Source organism: Papio anubis, chromosome 3 (assembly GCF_008728515.1).
Source record: "Papio anubis isolate 15944 chromosome 3, Panubis1.0, whole genome shotgun sequence".
In the NCBI taxonomy this organism is placed as follows: Eukaryota; Metazoa; Chordata; class Mammalia; order Primates; family Cercopithecidae; genus Papio; species Papio anubis.
Genome location: NC_044978.1, coordinates 94733693 through 94753520, shown reverse-complemented (window position 1 = coordinate 94753520; position 19828 = coordinate 94733693). Strand labels below are relative to the sequence as shown.

At 38.5% G+C, this 19828-nt stretch overlaps 1 long non-coding RNA gene across 1 annotated transcript in view; it reads left to right on the top strand.

Moving 5' to 3' along the window:
* Positions 1-17973, top strand: part of LOC116274168 — a 42512-nt gene extending 24539 nt beyond the window's left edge. The window contains exon 2 of the long non-coding RNA XR_004182754.1: positions 17788-17973. This is a non-coding gene — a long non-coding RNA (uncharacterized LOC116274168). The remainder of the gene's footprint in view (positions 1-17787) is intronic.
* Positions 17974-19828: the final 1855 nt, after the last annotated feature.

Here is a 19828-nt window from a genome sequence, read left to right as displayed (position 1 = left end):
TGTGTATGTGTGTGTGTGTACATGAAGTCTATTTGGAAAACTCATAATTTTAATCTAGAGTTCTCAAACAATAGTTATAGTTAATGCTTAATTTTTTTTTTTTTTTTTTTTTCCTGGAGAAGGAGTCTCGCTCTGTCAGCAGACTGCAGTGCCGTGGCCTGATCTTGGTGCACTGCCAAGATCTCCTGCCTCTCCTGATTCTCCTGTCTCAGCCTCCTGAGTAGCTGGCATTACGGACACACACCACCATGCCCAGCTAATTTTTGTATTTTTAGTAGAGACAGGGTTTCACCATGTTGGCCAAGATGGTCTCAATATCCTGACCTCGTGATACTCTCGCCTCGGCCTCCGGAAGTGCTGAGGTTACAGGCATGAGCCACCATGCCTGGTCTAATTTTTAAAGATTAAGATATTGATAACTGTATTAATGAACAAAGGGAGGGAGGTGATATCTCTCAACTCTGCTTGTTTGGGGCTTTAAGTATTTCACCTCTCAACTGAGAAGTTTGAATCCAATGATCTCTAATCTTAGGGTGCCCAGCTCTCATAGTCAGCTATCTAATGGCTTAGATACAATATCTCTCTGTCCTATGTGATGTTGCAGGGGAAGGCTCTTTGAGGAGTTAGATCAAAACTCCACAGAACTATGAGCTTGGGGAAGGCAGGGCTCGTGTTTTCCATGTTGAATGTTATATCCCTGTCACAGTACCTGATATACAGTAGAGTTTAAATAAAATATTTGCTTGAAAAATAAGTGAAGAAATAAACATACGACTGGAAAGAAGTCATTTTGGGTTTGATATGGTTTGGTTGTGTTGCCACACAAATCTTATCTTGAATTCCCGTGTGTCGTGGGAGGGGCCCAGTGGGAAGTAATTGAATCATGGGGGCAGGTCTTTCTGATGCTGTTTGTGTGATAGTGAATAAGTCTCCAAGATCTGGTGGTTATAAAAAGGGGAGTTTCCCTGCACAAGCGCTTCTCTCTTTGCCTGCCGCCATCCACGTAAGATGTGACTTGCTTCTCCTTGCCTTCCACCATGATTGTGAGGCTTCCCTAGCCACATGGAACTGTAAGTCCAATAAAACATCTTTCCTTTGTAAATTGCCCAGTCTTGAGTATGTCTTTATCAGCAGTGTGAAAATGGACTAATACACAGTTTTAGTTTCTTTTTAATAGTAGAAATGTGTATATGTGGATTGAGTGCGGGGAAAGGAAGGAATATTAAAATGGATATATTTAAATTAATAGAAGTTGTTTTTTACTTTTCGCATTTCTTCGTATTCAGCTTGTATTTCACAACACTGAGCCCTTAGCCTGGGATATGCCTTTGCCTCACCATCTACCAACTTACTCAGCTTTTTAGCCCAGCCCAGGCATCACTGTTGCTGTTTATCTACCTCTTTTTTTTTTTTTTTAATTTTAGTTATACTTTAAGTTCTAGGGTACATGTGCACAACATGCAGGTTTGTTACATAGGTATACATGTGCCATGTCGGTTTGCTGCACCCATCAACTCGTCATTTACATTAGGTATTTCTCCTAATGCTATTCCTCCCCCACCGCCCAACAGACCCCAGCGTGTGATGTTTCCCACCCTGTGTCCAAGTGTTCTCATTGTTCAATTCCCACCTCGGAGTGATCTTTCCACCTCTTATCTCCAGGCAGAGTTGAAGCTTGTAACCATCTGTGGTCTAGCACTGGATCACATGGTAATGAAATTGTTAGCTTCTGTCTTGTCTGTCCCTTTTCCTAGGGTATGAGTATCTTAATGACCATGTTTTATGTTTTATTTGATAACATATCTGACATTTAGCAGGTGTTCAGTTAGCAGTTGTTGAGTATGTAAATGTGAGCCAATACAGAATAAAGACGAGGCAATGACCAACTGACCAATTGCTTTCCTGAGTGTTTGCTGTGTGTAAGGAATTTTATGTGCATTTCTCTTACTTCTCATGACAATCCTTTAGGGTTGGTATCATCATCATCCTCATTTTACAGATAAGAAAGTAGTCTCTAAGGAATTAAGTAACGTGTATAAAGTTATGCAGCGAATAAATGGCAAAGCTAAGATTTAGAGCCAGGTTAAGCAGACTTACCTGTTTAGGTTCCTTCCACTAAAATCAGGGTTCTTGGCCAGAAGTTCCAGTAAAAATAATGAGTGAAATAAGATACTGGACATCAGGTGACATCAGGATACTTCAGGATAATGTTTAAAGAACCATTGCTTATGTCTTCTCCGGTGGTGTCAGGAAATAGATTAAAAATTGGATCTTTTAATATATCAAAAGGTATAGGACTGCCCTCTCGGTGGTTGAATTTTCTGTTTAACACATTAGTAAAATGAGAAACAAGTGGGTTTCTAGATCAAGCTACATAGAATAATTACATTTTGGGGCTAAAGACAATATTAGAGGTTATCAGCCTCAGCCCCATTAATCTTACAGATATCACAAGGCCCATAGAGTTTGTAAGTTTGGTCCTCAGTTGCTTTGTCAGTTAAGGGCAGAGAGTGTTCCTTTATATCATGAGGCTCACTTTATATATTAATAGAAAATTTAGAGTAATGGTGGATAAAAACTTGTCATATTAAAGAGATAAGAACATGAGAGCTTGGCTGAAATACCATCACTTCACACATTGGAGATAGTATCTCTGAGCTTCTGGCTCCCCTCAGAAAGAAAGAACTTCCTGCATAGGACAGAATTCATCATCAGAGGCATCTCTGAGAAAAAATGATCCTGTAAGTTGTTTATTAACTTACGATTCCAAGACTTTGCTAATTTAAGATGCAAGTGAATATACAATGGTCCCTCCTTATCCGTGTGACTTTTGAAATAAGAGTTTTCTTTCAGATTTGCCCAGTGATAGTAGAAGGAACTACAAATGGTGAAAAATCTGAAGTAGATGCTTCCGTTGCCTTTGAGATTTGGCTTCTGAAGTAAATACCAGCAGCTGGATAAAGTGAAATCACTGTCATCCGATAAATAATTACCAAATACCCAATATATTTCAGACAGTGTTCTGGGTGCTAGATCATGCCAAATATTATGTTTTATTTTGTGTGGTTTGTGTAAGACAGAATACTCAGAAGGAAAAAAAGACTTGGAAATATGCTTTTGAGAAATTGATATGTAACAGAATTGAGATTTATGTATACGTGTAATGTGTACACAAACATTTATTTTGTTGTGGGTCCATATTGCTTATTTAAGTAAATTTGATTTTCAGAATTTCACACAGCACTGGAAGAAATTGGACATTGACTTATTTTACCAATGTATTAAGACACTGCACATTACCACTTTTGTAGTCCTTAATAGATTGTAATGTCATACGTTGTTTTTAAGGTACTCTTTTCCCATTCTTCTCTAGAGCAAAGATCATGTCTTGTTCATCTTTGTAACCACCTTAGTGCCTCATGCATGGTTCCTAATACATCATGACTGTGCAATAAATGTCAGAATGAATAATCATGAATGTCTGAAACTATTTCTGTGGACAAATTAGCTCATGAACTGAAAATGGTAAAAAGATGGTTGAGTGAAAAAGAGGAAACATTTGAGGGAAGGAAGAAAATTGACAAGGATAAGAGATGAATGAAATAAGAATGAGGTGGTCAAGAATGCTATCATATATTATATGTCCTGGTAAACTTTTGCTGTGTTAGAAAGCATCCAAGACTTAAAGGGATACAACCATTTTATCACCGTCATGAATTCTGAAGGTTAGGAATTAGTGCACAGTGGGGATGTCAAGGCTCTTATCTTGGAAAACTTTAATGGCTGGGGATGACTTGAACCACAAGGAGCTGGAATCATCTGAAGGTCTCTCACTCGTGTCTGGCTTCTAGGCTGAGATGATTTGAAGGCTGGGCTCAGCAGTAATTCTGCAAAAGAACTGTATGTGATTTCTCTACTTGCAGTGAGCTTTTCTCAGTATGGTGGCTGGGTTCGAAAAGGGAGAATATTCAAAGAGCTAGATGTCCAAAAAAATCAAGCAGGAGCTACTTGGGCTTTTATATCCCAGTCTCAGACATTTTTACTGTACTGTATTAGTCAAAGGAGTCACAAGCCTACTCCAATTCAAGGGGAGGGGAGGTGACGTAGACCCATAAGAAGTGTGTCAATGAATTTACATGTATTTAAAAAACAGAAACAGCAGCCCTACATATCATAAGTGGACCAGATAATGACAATGATGAATAGAGCAAAGAACAGGAAAGTTCATTATCAATTTACTTCATCAGAGATGGGACATATGACAATGTCATTAGACACTTTCCAAACAGTAGTTAGATTATGACATACATCCATGATACTTTTTGAGTGTAGTTTATAATTTTTATTTGTAACAAATCATCTATGAGAATGTTTTCTATGAAATTAGTGTTTTTAACAGTTTTTTTTTTTTTTCCTGTTAGGGATCAGGTATGTAACAGCTGGCATTTCAGTTTTTGAAATTCTTCATTAACTGAGCTCCACAAGCTTTAGAAATAAGGGCAGATACTTGTCTGGTCAAATGTGCCTTTATGATCTAGTGTGCTCTACAGTTCCAGTTGTGATGCTGACCTTTGGTAATCTTTCTAATGATTCTTTTATAAAAAGTCTGCAGTTTGAATATACTCACTTTGCCTGACTGCCCACTGTGCTTTGGCACTTTGTTGGTCCGTAGAGAATCTTCTTTCTATCATGATGTAGACTTGAGAAAGAACTTCAGCTTTCATGAACTTGAACAGGGAAATGGAAAGGACATAGAGGGAAGAGAGGAGTTATAATGAGGACGAATGTTGCATTAGACTGTGGTTTTATTTTGGGGAGCTAGAAATCACATATTCCTTTATGTCTGAGAAGAGGTAGCGCAGATTACATTAGCACAAGGCTCTGCTGGCTCACAGGAATCACTGGGACCATTGGAAGGTATTTGTGATGAGGTAGGTAGGGCAGTAATAATGGTCCTTGGGGAAGTTGAGCCCACCCATCTTTTTCTTGTGTTATTTGTCTGCTTTGGTACTTTTTTCCACCTCCCTCCTTTGTCTTCCTTCTTTTACCCTTTTCTCTTTTTTCTTATCAACTCTGAAGTGTTTGACGACTGGGACATGAAAAACTGTTATTCCTGTAAATATGTTTTAAACACTTTTTATTGTAGAAAATTTCAAACATAAATAGAAATAGGATGATATAAGGAACCCCTAGTATTTATCACTAAACTTCAATAGTTATCAACTCATGAACAATTTTATTTTGTCTGTACTTTTCCATACCCTTCAGATTAGGAAGTAAATCACAGACATTATTTTATCTGCGAAGTTTTCAGTATGTATCTTTAAAAGATAAGAACTCTGAAAAATATAATCACCATACTAGCATACACACACACACACACTCTCTCTCTCACACACTCACAGCAAATCATAAACAACCGAACGCTGTCTTAATATCATTAAGTCCTGATATCATCAAACAAATATTACCAATGAACCTTAATATCATCAATATTGAGTTAGTATTCAAGTTACCATAATTATCTCATACATTTCAGTTGAGAGGTCTCTTAAGACTAAATATGTGTCAGACCCTCCTGAATCTCTTTTATTTTTGTTCTTAAACTTTTTTTTTGTTAAAGAAAGTTTCTCATTTGTAAAAAAAAAAAAAAAAAAAAAAAATTGAACGCACTAATGACTTGACTCTTCATTCCTATTTTAAAAACATTGAGAAAAGAATATATAGACATGGATGAATGTTTCATATTAAAAATAATTTAGAATACTGTGGCCAAGGAACAAACATTGGTATTTGATGATCTTATATATAATTTCCAAACATTCTTTACTCTGATGCTTTCTCCTAGTAAAAGGCACTGAAAATCACTGTACCCACTGAGAAATTTGTTTTGTCTTATTTTCGCTTGTTATTGTTTCCCTCTGCAGTAGCAAGAAATAGACAAATATTCCTTTTATACAAGGAATTCCCTCATCAGAGGAGAATTGGTATCAGAATTTGCCACTTAAAGAGAATCCAGTTACATTTCATAGTAAATAGTAAAAGGGAAAAAACCTGGTATGATTCAGGCTTTATCCTGAAAAATAAAGTGAAAATACGTTTATCTCGTATTTTCTCTCGAGTAACTAACTCATAGAAAAAAGTGAATCTAGTATTTTCTTGATATCATTTTCTGATAAAAATGTTTTATTAAAATTTTGACTTGCTTTACGTGTGAGTTTGTCAGCACAATTTGAAAGAGAGCCTTTTTATTTTTTCAAAAGCATTAGAAAGTTTTACCAGTTTTTGCAAGGGTTTTCCTGTTCCATAGAATAAATGTTAACCCACTGTAACAAAGGTACCATGATATGTAATTTCTAAAATAAGATAGAAATATACTTGTCTCTCACAAAGTAAGTGAACTAGTCTAGCCTCTGCTCCATGAAGTCATTCTAGGATCAGGCTCCATCTTGTTTCTTCCCCACCTTTGGAGTAATGCTAGGATGCATAAGGGAAGTTGAGTCTGCCAGTGGGAGGCTGGAAAATGCCCTAAATCCAGGGAAGTAGCTTGTCTTTAAGTTGAAAATGGCCTGGAAGGGGTACGTATAACTTCTACCCCACATCCTTTTGACCTAACTTAGTCAGATGGCCATATTTTACTGCAAAGAAGGCTGGGAAATATAAATCTATAAATGAATATATTCCAGCCTATGTGCAGAAAGAAGGGGAGAATGAACTGGTGTGTGGGGGTATGCGTGGAGGGCGTGGTTGGGGAGAGGTAAGAAGCAGTCTGCCACAGTGTATCTTAATATTTTAATTATAAAAATTAGTCTGATTTTGACTCCCCTATTGTATTATTATTGTGTTTAACTAGCTAACTTTAAGATCCTTACTTCCCAGTGTCATTGAGTGTGGTTGGAGTGGTTCTCCAACAGCACTTCTTGAAATGCCTCATCTTTGGAAGATCTGATATTTTATTTGCAATTGTATTGTTGACTGTTGCCTTTCTCATTCAGTGAGAGATGATGACAGCAAAGAAGCAAAACCTAGTAATGTGGAAAGGATACTTGACTGGGACCAAAGTGGTCAGTTGATTAATGGATATTTTAATATTATGACAATTTTTGCTTCTCTCTAGAACCACTTAAATATGAATCTTCTGTATAATATATAAGTTTGTTAGATTCTTGGAGGTATTGCACATAGTATCTTTTCTAAAACTTCTTTCTGCATCCATTGCTCTTTTTATCTCCTTCTTTCTTATGAGAGGGGAGGCCCTCATTCCTGATTATAGCCAAAGACGCACAGGGAAGCCCTGCAGTGTGAGACCCAAACCTGTCTTAAAGGAGTTAAATCAGTGCATATATCTGCATATGGACAATAAGAAACAACTATTCCTAGGGCAGCACCTCTCAGTCTGTTTCTAGGTTCACGTGCCCCCTAATCCAATGCTATAATCACCTACCCTATGGTAGTGGACTGGGGTGGGGAATATAGCATTAGGAGAGGTGAGAAATCAGCTGGCCTTTCAACTTTTGCCTTTTGTCCCAAGAGGACTTCTCTTATACTCTCTTTAGATGCTCTTGGTAATGAAAGGTAAGGGTTTTACTAGAGATCTCTTGGTGCTTGGGTTCCTCACCGTGTCTACCTTCAACAGGTTAGCAGGTGAATACTTAAAACGTTATAGCCTGCTGCGTATCAACTGGTTGAAAGGAGAAATATAGACTTTAAGAAAATACAGGTTATCACATGTGCCTTTGTTTAATAGCTCAGGAAGACAGAGGTGTACAGTGTTACTTCCTTCTGAGCACAAAAACATTGCCTAATCCTGGAATAGCTCCAATTCATGACGTTAAATGGGGAACCTAGAATGTACTCTATTTTGATTGAAGTCATCCTAGTATTTTTTCCGTTGTTGTATTTCTGCTATTTAATCCCCTTTTACAAAAGAAAATTGGGGCTTTAAGCTTAGAGTATATGTTATAGAAGAGAATGTGGTAAGATTTATTCTTATATAATAACTACTCATTTTGGTACTTTTGAATTGATACTGTTGACAGGCACCACAGCATTTGATTTCTCAGATTAAGGTCAGTTTGATGTTTATTTGCACAAATTTCCTAAAATTGCAAACAAATAGTAACTTTGTCACAAACTTGTGATGAGATTGCAAATGGTAACTTTGTCATAAACCTGTGATGAGATGTGAAATAAGGTCACCTGTTCTGATGTAGAAGTTTGTGAACTGAGGGCTTTAACTAAGTTTTAATAATATTAGAACATCACCAAGTATTAGATTGAATTACATAATATTACTAATTCTGTAGATAAATTATTGCTGGATATTGGCAAAATGTGGCACATAATATATGACTTAACCTAATAAGATGAGAATTTCAACAACCTCTAATCACTCTTTGCTTGCTCTTATAAATAGTCCATCCTTTCCCAACTCTGTTATCAGGGCCCTTTTTTTCTTATTTACTATAGTCTATTCCACAATATTATTTGGTAACTCACAGTCACTTTTATTTTCTTTTGTCTCTGATTTCCTTTCCCATTTAGCACCTCTGTTCCCTTGACTTAAAATAGTATGAAAAGTCATATTGACTAGGATTGGCTGTTCTAGTCACCAGTTTTTTTTTTTGTTTGTTTGTTTGTTTGTTTTAATTATTATTTTCTCTCCTCTCTTTCTTTTTATTTTCTTTTCTTTCTTTTTTTTTTTTTTTTTTTTTTGAGACAGAATCTCACTCCAACACCCAGGCTGAAGTGCAGTGGTGTGATCTCGGCTCACTGCAACCTCTGCCTCCCAGGTTCAAGCTATTCTCATGCCTTAGCCTCCCGAGTAGCTGGGATTGCAGGTGCATGCCACCACGCCTGTATTTTCAGTAGAGACAGGGTTTCACCATGTTGACCAGGCTGGTCTCAAACTCCTGGCCTCCAGTGATCTGCCCACCACAGCCTCCCAAGTGCTGGGATTACACGTGTGTCACCGCACCTGGCCTATTTTCTTTTTTAACTGACAAATAATAATTGTACATATTTGTGGGGTACATAGTGATGTTTTGATACATACAATGCATAGTGATCAGATCAGGGCCATTGGCATATCCATAAAAAATTATTTGTTTTCAGGCAGAATCTCTCATGATGAAAAAGGTTTTAAGATCTATTGGCTAAAATTGCTGGACTGTGAAACTGAGTATTAGTCAGATATTCAGATTTGCAACGCTGGATAGACAGTATAACTTTGGTGGTTTGGATTTCTCACTGGTGATACAGTGACAGTTTCCGTTGTCTACCTCAGAGTATTAGTGTTTAAAGATAATGTGTTAAAATGTTCAGACTTTTAGCAGTTAGTCGCTAAGGCAAAGGGAATAATACTCTTGTGTTCAACTCCAATGAGACAGAGAAAAGGGGCTTATGTTGCAGTCGAGTTTTATTTTAAAAAGATGTTTGTAATCCTTAGTAACGGCTAGGAGAGAAAGCTGGAATCCTGAGTTTTGTTTCATCTTCATTTTAATTTAGAACATCAAACCTATTATTTTCTTGCTTGGAGAGGACGTCTGCCTTCAGTTTTCGGATTGAGAGTTTAGTGTGGCTCTTAGTGATGCCCTGAAAGTCATAGGCTATCTCTGTTGAAATCTGGAGATTGAATCCAATTGCACTTAGCAATCTCCTAAACTAGGAGGCTGGAAGTGGCACCTCATTAAACTTTTTCCTTCCGTTCCACCTTCCTTTTCACTAGAGAAGTTGTATAGTGAATAGTGTAAGTCCTGCAATTCTATTGGCTAAATTAAAGCCTGGCTCTTATTCTTACATTGTGATGTGTAAAATGTAGACAGTACTAGTACATACTTCAGAAGGTTGTTGAGAGAATGAAGTAATTCAATACATTGAAAGTGCTTGGTGGTTGTAACAGTGCCAAGTAGTAAAAGTTTAATAATGAATATGATAATGATTTTTATTATTTTTCTGTGTGAATAGTAATTCCATAGGGATACTCTCTGATTCTCCTATGGTCTGCTTATTCTTCCTGATTTCACTGATCTTATCAAAGGTTGTTAGATTGACCTCTCAGGACAATGATGTTTACTTTTAGGAAAATCTACCCTCAGCTTCCTCCTACATTTTGGTCCAGATTTCACAGCATTTAGCAGGTATTTCATAGTTTGTAGTTTGGGATTGAAGGCTGTCTTTTTATTTCATTGAAGATGGGATTCTCTTCCTCTGGTTTTTATGTTTTATTATTTAGGGCAGAAGAGTAGAACATATACCTTTCCGCTGCTATTCTCCAATGATATTCTGATTGTCAGAGGGACTCATTTTCAGTTTTTCAAGCTTTTTCATCTCACTGTATCTTATTAAACAAAAATTATGGAAGGCCATTGTTTTGGACTGAGCTCCTGTACTAAGCCCCAACAAACCAGACCAAACAGAAATGGAGTCACTCATACTAAATGCTGCCTAATCAAGCTGAAGCTTTAAGGGAGCAGGTAGATCCCCAAATAGACCATTTTTTCCCCTGAAAACAGGAGATTACAGTCTACGTGAATCAGTGTAATAAGGAAGTCCCCTCTGTTTTAATCTTTACCAAAAAAAAGTAACCTGAAGTAACTTTATGTTACTAATCAGCTTTTTCCCCCCTATTGTTCTGTTTCCTTGTTCCCACCTTATAAAATCCATGGTTCTGCCCTGGTCTGTTTTACAGAATAGAGGCCAACCTGACTCATGAATTGTGAGTAAAAGTCACTTTTACTAAATTTGTCGTAATTTTGTCTCTTGACAGTCTCTAAGTAACATGCTTTACATTGCTACTTCTTGTGTTTTAAATTGTAGATACTATTTATTGGTTTTCTCCTCCTCCTCCTCTACCTTTTCCTCCTTCTCCTCCTACCACCATGGAGGAAATAGCTCTCTTTCATAATGTACTCCCGCACCCACACGGGAACATACTTCCTGCTCTCACACCCAATATATTTATATTAGTAGTAAGATTATTGTTTACCTAATTATGACGGTGTAGATGTTATTTGTAGCAGAACTCTGTAGCATACCTGTGATTATTTTTCCTTTTCTAAACAATTTTTTGTTTTCCCTTGGAATTATTTTATTTTTTAAAGTTGGCTAAATTTTACTAACTTATTATAAATCTTCTCCCCATACATTCAGTTTCGTCTCCTAGAAGACTTATTTGGAAGAACTTCCTTACTTGATCTAGTTTGGACTAGTTGTACTCTCGACCAGCTGCTCAGTGTCATTCATTTTGGGATTGCCCTTCAGCATCTATTGGGGGAGGGGGTCCCTTTACCTCTTTCTTGTGTTGGAATGTTTGTTTCCTAAATTCTTGTGGTTTTTGCTGTTTTGGCTTCCTGCTTTGTTTTGGTATTTTGGCTACATCCCCAACTAGCTTTTTGAGAAAGGTGAACAAGAGATAAAATTGTTAAAGCCTTGTGCATATTTGAAAAATGTCTTTATTCTCCTGTCACTTCATTGGCACTTTGGCTGATTATAGAATTTTTGGTTAGAAATCACTTTCTTTCTGAGTTTTTCTTTATTGTCTTCTACTCTGTAGCATTACCCTTGATGATTACCATTCTGAATTTTGATCCTTTTTATGAAACTTACATTTAAGCTTGCTGAATATTTTGCTTATCTCCATAGTTGTTAAATTTTACAAGAAGTGCCTTAATTTGGTTATATTTCAATCTGAAAATAACCTTCGGTTTGAAATTTTCCTAAAAATTTTCTTTGCTTGTTTTCTTACTCTTGTTTGCTTTCTCTTTCTGGAACTTCTGGTTTTTAGATGCTGAACTTTCTGGGTGAGTTCTGTAATTTCATTATGTTTTCTGTTTCTTAATTAATTAATTAATTAATTTTTGGGGGAGAGTTCCTCAATTTTATGTTCTAACTTTTCCATTGAGTTTTTAAGTTCTGCTATTTTATTTTTGATTTCTAATAGCTCCTCTTTTTTTTTTTGGTCCTCTATTTCTTATTTTGGCCATATCTTGACCTTGTTTCATGCATGTATATTCCCCTTAATTCTTTGATTTTATTGAGTTTTTTTTTTTTTAACATTTTCTTTTTTTCTGCACAACTTTTGTTTCTTCCAACTTGTTATTTTTTTTTTGCATTTGTTCTTTGACCTTGGATTCCTATTATAATTTTTCCTCAATTGTCTGGTGATCCTTGGCTTCCTCTCATTTATCAGAGTGGGACTTTAAAAAGTCAGTTGAGCTGGGCGTGGTCATGTGCACCTGTAGTTTCAGCTACCTGGGGAGGCTGAGGCAGGGAGTTCACTTGTGCCCAGGAATTTGAGTCCAGCCTGGGTAACATAGCCAGACCTCTTCTTGTAAAAAAAAAAGATAAAAGTGTCAGTTGGAAGCTTCATGCATGGTAGTGGGGCCTTGCTAACTGTGGGCTTAACTATAGGGTAGTCTGGCTGTGCCATTTTTGGGGGGACACTTCTATGTCTGTGTCTTCAAGACTTTTCCCTTAGTCCAGTCCTGATGTCCTGGAGCCAGATGGGAGAAGACAGCTGAGTAGCCTCATCATTGTTATGTACACTTGTACAGTTTCACTTAAGCTCCTCCTTTTCAGTGTGATAATCCCAGCCACAACTGTACTTAGTCTCTCCCAGGATAGAGACCCTACGTTTTATAGTCTTCAGAAATAAACCTCTAGTTTTCTCCCAGGGTGAGGAAGGTTAGTCACCTAGATCTATATGGCATGGAAGTGGAGAGGATCGGGGACTGTGTTTCTTTCTTTGTTTTAAAATTATACTTTAAGTGCTAGGGTACATGTGCACAACATGCAGGTTTGTTACATATGTATACATGTGCTATGTTGGTGTGCTGCACCCATTAACTCGTCATTTACATTAGGTATATCTCCTAATGCTATCCATCCCTCCCACCTCCCCCTACCCGACAGGCTCCAGTGTGTCATGTTCCCTTTCCTGTGTCCAAGTGTTCTCATTGTTCAGTTCCGACCTATGAGTGAGAACATGTGGTGTTTGATTTTCTGTTCTTGCGATAGTTTGCTGAGAATGATGGTTTCCAAGAATAATGGTTTCCAGCTTCATCCGTGTCCCTACAAAGGACATGAACTCATACTTTTTTATGGCTGCATAGTATCCCATGGTGTGTATGTGCCACATTTTCTTAATCCAGTCTATCATTGATGGACATTTGGGTTGGTTCCAAGTCTTTGCTATTGTGAATAGTGCCGCAATAAACATACGTGTGCATGTGTCTTTATAGCAGCATGATTTATAATCCTTTGGATATACACCCAGTAATGGGATGGCTGGCTCAAATGGTATTTCTAGTTCTAGATCCTTGAGGAATCGCCACACTGTCTTCCACTATGGTTGAACCAGTTTACAGTCCCACCAACAGTGTAAAAGTGTTCCTATTTCTCCACATCCTCTCCAGCACCTGTCGTTTCCTGACTTTTTAATGACTGCCATTCTAACTGGTGTGAGATGGTATCTCATTGTGGTTTTGATTTGCATTTCTCTGATGGCCAGTGATGAAGAGCATTTTTTCATGTGTCTGTTGGCTGTATGAATGTCTTCTTTTGCGAAGTGTCTGTTCATATCCTTCGCCCACTTTTTGATGGGTCGTTTGTTTTTTCTTGTAAATTTGTTTGAGTTCTTTGTAGGTTCTGTATATTAGCCCTTTGTCAGATGAGTAGATTGCGAAAATTTTCTCCTATTCTGTAGGTTGCCTGTTCACTCTGATGGTAGTTTCTTTTGCTGTGCAGAAACTCTTTAGTTTAATTAGTTCCCATTTGTCAATTTTGGCTTTTGGTGCCAGGGGACTCTGTTTCTTAAACTGATATTTGGCAACAATTCTTTTGCTTTAATTCCTTCTTCATCACCACTTCTAGAGATACCATATTCTGCTGATTCTTGAGCTATTTGAAAGTTTTGCAGAAGAAATTGAGTTGTTTCCAGGCTTCACCTCGGCGGGGCCTGCCACATATTTATTTGTTTTCCGGTTTCCAAAATTCTATTGTTTTTTTCCTTTTTTTGTTTTCTATTTCCTTGAGAGTCAATTCCTTAACAACAACAACAGAACTGTTTTTAATGGAATTTCAGGAAGGAGCCAATGCAAAGTGTGCATTCAGCACTCCATCTTTGGCTGGAAGTCTACATGAGGAGACTTTTCTTTCATTTGTCTCTCTCTGAACTTTAGTAGTTTTCTTGGCCAGGACTTCCCATTGGTCAATGAATTATAACAACAGTGGTGGACTTTAATTGTATGGGATAGAAGGGTAGGGAGAACCCATAAGTAGGAACTAGGAGACTTTTTTCTAGTCTTGGCTTGTGTCACCTTGAGTAAGCCATTTAACTTTTCCCAACTTCAGTTTCTTGAGGGAGATAGATTAGGTGGTGACTAAGATTCCTTTCAACTTAAATGGTATGATTCTGTATAAGACAAGTAATCGCACATATAAGTCGAGATAAGGTGATTTTTTTTTTTTTTTTTTTAGACAGAGTCTCACCCTTTTGCTCAGACTGGAGTGCAATGGTGTGATCTTGGCTCACTACAACTTCTGCCTCCCCAGTTCAAATGATTCTCCTGCCTCAGCCTCCCAAGTAGCTGGGACTACAGGCACCCGCCACCTCACCCAGCTAATAGAGACAGGGTTTTACCATTTTCACCAGGCTGGTCTTGAACCCCTGACCTCAAGTGATCCTCCTGCCTTGGCCTCCCAAAGTGCTGGGATTATAGGCATGAGCCACCACACATGAACAGATAAGGTGATTTTTTCCCCAGGACATTCATCATGAATGTTTTTTCTGCCCCTGATGTTGAGACCTTTTGCTTCTAGAACTGCCTATGAGTCCCACCCCATTTATCCTTGTGAGCCTTCCAAAAGTCTGCCTTCCATTTGTTAACAATGGTATTGCTCACTGTGTTGGGAACTACATGTTTGCACATGGCCCGTTTATGAGAGCATTGCTTGCTTTTCCCTGGTATCCATTCTTATAAGTTGTCATTTTCACCCTTGAAAATGTGTTGCACAAAGATGAAAAGATAATTTCCAAAGAAATGGTACTTGCGTTCTGATAGTTTCTTAGGAAAGAAGGATGGAGTGCCAAAATTTTAATATGGATAAGGAAGACCAACTTAGATGCAAAAGGGGCAAGAGCTTTTCTGTGACTTTTTAGCTTAAGGTGGCTATTGGGTTAATTAGTTCTGTGATTCAGCTGCTACTGAGAGGCTACTGTAGATACTGGGAGTGGGATTAAGAGGTGCAAGAGCCCAGTGTCTTCCTTTAAGATAGTGGCTCTCAATTCTATCTGTACATGAAACATGATGCCCAGGGCTCCTCCCCAGACCAACCGAATAAAAAAAATCTGGAAGTGGAACCTAGACATCTGTATTAAAATGAAATTCCCTAGGTGATTCTAATACACACTTAAGGTTGAGAACCATTCCTTAACAGCTGAGAATTAAAAATATGTACATTAATTGCTGTAGACATAGCAGAATATGATTAGCTCTGTGATGAGTGACAGAAATTATGGCCCAGGAGTTGGAAGGTTTTTAATTAATAGGAGTCATTAGGAGAGACTACATCAAGGAGGGGAATTTTGAGCTGGTATAGTCTTCATAGGTGGAAAGTAGAGAGTCCACTAGGCCAGGGAGTGAATGCTGTGAGGGGAATCTCTGGAGATTTGGAAGACTATTTTGATTGGAATATGGTGGAAGTAAAGATGGGCTGGTAGGCTGCAGCCAGAATGTGGACAGTCTCTAGTGTCAGACCAAGGAATTTTAGCTTTACTCTGCAAGTCGCGGGGAGGCACTGAGGATTTCTGATGAGTGAAATGACAGTGCTGAATTTTTGAAGATTGATCCAATGGGAGTGATGGATAGGTAGTTTGAATAAAAGGAGGCAAGAACTTGAGGAAATGAAGACCAATTGGGAAGCTACTCTCATGGTCCAGATGTGGGATCGTAATGCTCTGAGCGAGGAAAATAACCGTGGAATTAAAAATGATGATAAACATTTGTGTAGTGTTTTCATAGTCAGTTCTTGCCCATATCTCATTTAAACCTCACACTGACCTTGTGGTCTTTCCTTACATACTTTATAAATGAAGGAACTGATGTTCAGAGTGAAGCTGTTATAAAGGAACCTTACAGAAAATGGAGGGGCTTGATTGGATGATGACCAATCAGTAATAGGAAATTAAAGGGTGCATTGGAGGTGTTGGATTGGGTATGAAGATGGTAGAATTCCTCAGTGGCTAACCCTGTCCAGTTACCGGCTGTGCTGTCAGAGAGCCACTTAATGCTGTTCATGTAACTCTTCTTGCCTCTGTCCTTTAGTATGCAGTTATTTACTTATTTATTTATTATTATTATTATTATTGTTTGAGACAGAGTTTTGCTCTTGTTGCCCAGGCTGGAGTGCAATGGTGAGATCTCGGCTTGCTGAAACCTCCATCTCCCAGGTTCAAGCAATTCTCCTGCCTCAGCCTACCAAGTAGCTGGGATTACAGGCGCCTGCCACCATGCCCAGCTAATTTTTTGTATTTTTAGTAGAGATGGGATTTCACCATATTGGCCAGGCTGGTCTCGAACTCGTGACCTCAGGTGATTCACCCACCTTGGCCTCCCAAAGTGCTGGGATTACAGGTGTAAGCCACCGCTCTCAGCCTATTTATTATTTTTTCTGAGACAAAGTCTTGCTCTGTCACCTAGGTTGGAGTGCAGTGGTGCTGTCTGGCTCACTCCAGGCTCCGCCTCCCGGGTTCAAGTGATTCTCTTGCCTCAGCCTCCTGAGTAGCTGGGATTACAGGCATGCGCCACCACGCCCAGCTAATTTTTGTCATTTTATTAAAGACGAGGTTTTGCCATGTTGACCAGGCTGCTCTTGAACTCCTCACCTCAAGTAATCTGCCCAAAGTGCTGGGGTAACAGGCGTGAACTACTGTGCCCAGCCACAGTTACTTCTTTAAAGGCACGGTGGAGGCAAGCAAAGGAGAGGCTGTTGTTAGTTCAACTTGTCTCAAATGTGAATCTTCAGGCCTTTTTTTGAATGTCTTTGGGTTTTCAGATAGTTAAATAGTGTTGAATTTTAAAAGGCTTAGTCTAGGTATGGATAGTCTGGAGTTAGAGGGCTGAGACTTTCTTATCCAGGTGTACTCTGCCCTGAGCAGGTTAAGTGTGACTGGTGGGTTTCCATTTCTCCTGTAGTGGAGACAGGAGCCATAGGGAAGATAACTCTGGAGCATGGTAGTGTAGACACCAGAGAACATCCCTGTGGCACTGGTAACTAGGATGCTTCATTGAGATTACATCCTTATCAGAGCTGGAGTATAAATCATATCTACCACCATGCTAATTCATTTTGTTCATGAGTCTGCTGTGTCTGTAAGGTTGTCTGTTTTGTGAACCAAGATCCTGAAGCAGTTCAAATGCCAGTGTAAATCAGCCATGCAGTGGACGAAATGTGCTTTTCCATCTGAGATATTTGTTCCCTGCAATCAAATAGTAGGAGTGCACCAGAAAGCTAAGGGTAGTAGGAGGTAAAAAGGAATGAATCATCATCATGAAGAACCTTGATTAGATTTTTCCCATGAAATGGAGACGTGGAGGAGCAGGATGGAGACTGGAAAAGGAGAGGAGGTTGAATTTTTGTGCCCCAGGCATTCTCAGTTCGGGCACAGAGATGAACACTCATCTGCTCCAGCAGGGGTGAGGGTGAAGCCGATTTTGTTAATTTGAAATGGCAACATCCATAGAAAATTAAACTGTCACATTTTAACTGTTTCTTTTTTCACTGTAGAATACTGGGATCTTCAGTGGCAGGAGAAGGAGTAATCAGAAGACGGAGATGAATTTTAACACTATTTTGGAGGAGATTCTTATTAAAAGATCACAGCAGAAAAAGAAGACATCGCCCTTAAACTACAAAGAGAGACTTTTTGTACTTACAAAGTCCATGCTAACCTACTATGAGGGTCGAGCAGAGGTAGGAGACAATCACGATTTACTTTGCTGCTTTCTGTGTGGATAACGATTTTATAATATTGCCTCCCTCTCCAATCTTATTGAAAATGCTTTGGGTTAATGAAGTAATGATTTATTATCATTTGGATTTGAAAGATGAAGTTTAGAATATAGATATAAATTAACAAATCTGTTAATTATAGGTTTATTATAATTAACCTACTGAATTAATCTATTAGATTACATTACTTTTAGATCCTCATGGAATTTGTAAGGTGTATTGTACATATGGCTCTCTCCTGTAAACAGCCTATTATGTATCAAAGTCTTCTTTAGCAAATATAGATTGTATCCATGTCCATTGCCTTATATGAATATTTCTTCATTATTAAGTAGAAGTTACTTAAAACTGGTTAGTGATTTGGTGGACTCAACATGTTATCGAAGTTGACCTAAAGCAGAGGTTTTAAACGTTCATTGTTTTTGTGATAAGCAGCTGCTACAAAGTTCCCTTGATGGCAGCAGGGAGAAAACAGCTCACTAAACAACCTGGCCAGTGAGCACATGGCACAGGTGAATGTATGGTTAGCACACTCCTGGCTTGTGGGTGGCTTAGCTTCTCTTTCCACCGCTAGATGAGGCCTTGAATGTGCGGTCACTTCTGGTTCTTTTGCTCCTGACATGTTGGGTGTGGCATTTGCTAGTACTGCCACGTACTGCCATCTCTGCTAGAAATATCCTTGGGTTCCAGGGAATGACCAGGGGCTGAGTTGCCCATGGTTAACCGTATGCTGTTATGCAGTTGGTTTCAGTGGACTGTTGGTGATCCTGGTTTAGTTTTTTTTTCTCTTTGTTTTGTTTTGTTTTTGTTTTTTGAGACAGTGTCTTGCTTTGTTGCCAGGCTACAGTGCAGTGATATGATCTCAGCTCATAGTCACCTCCATCTCCGGTTCAAGCAATTCTCCTGCCTCAGCCTCTCAAGTAGCTGGGATTTACAGGCACATGCCACCACACTCGGCTAATTTTTGTGTTTTTAGTAGAGATGGGGTTTCACCATATTGGCCAGGCTGGTCTTGAACTCCTGACCTCAAGTGATCCACCCACCTGGGCCTCTGGGCCTCCCAAACTGCTAGGATTATAGGCATGAGCCACCGCACCCGGCCCTGGTTTAGTTTTAATTCTGTTTTTTTTTTTTTTTCTAGAGTATTTTCCTCAGAAGTTGATTTAGTTGTATTTTTTTTCTCCCACTGATTTCTCTGTGGTTTGGTTTCCCCCATTTTAGATGGAATGGCATTGTGTCTCATGATGGTCCTCAACTCTTAATTTCTGCTGTGGCTCGTCATTGTGACCTGTGGTATTCTGCAGGTTAATGTAATTTAGGACCATACTCCTTTATCATTAAGTCCCCCAAATGCTGAAAACTAAAACCTCAAAACTCTTAGTTACAAAACCTGTGTGTGTGTATATGTGTGTATCTGTATGTGTATATGCGTGCAGAAATATTAATGTATTTGATTATGTGGAGCCGCCCTAGTCCCTGCTGGGACTATTACGTAATATATGGTATATGTGCTATATTTGCTTTGTTAAATCTAAAAAATTTAAAAATCCAAAAGTGTTTTGGACAAGGACTGTTACCAGAAATGTGAATTATTTTGAAACCTAAAACAGATTTTAAGGGAAACATTTACACATTTTTGCTATATGGTAATAATTTGTTTTAATTTGATTTTAATATGTAGTTGACTCTTGAACAATGCAGGTTAGGGCCACCAACCCTCGTGCAGTCAAAAATCTGTGTATAGCTTTTGACTGCCCCCAAACTTAACTACTCTAATAGCCTACTGTTGACTGGAAGTCTTACTGAAGACATGAAC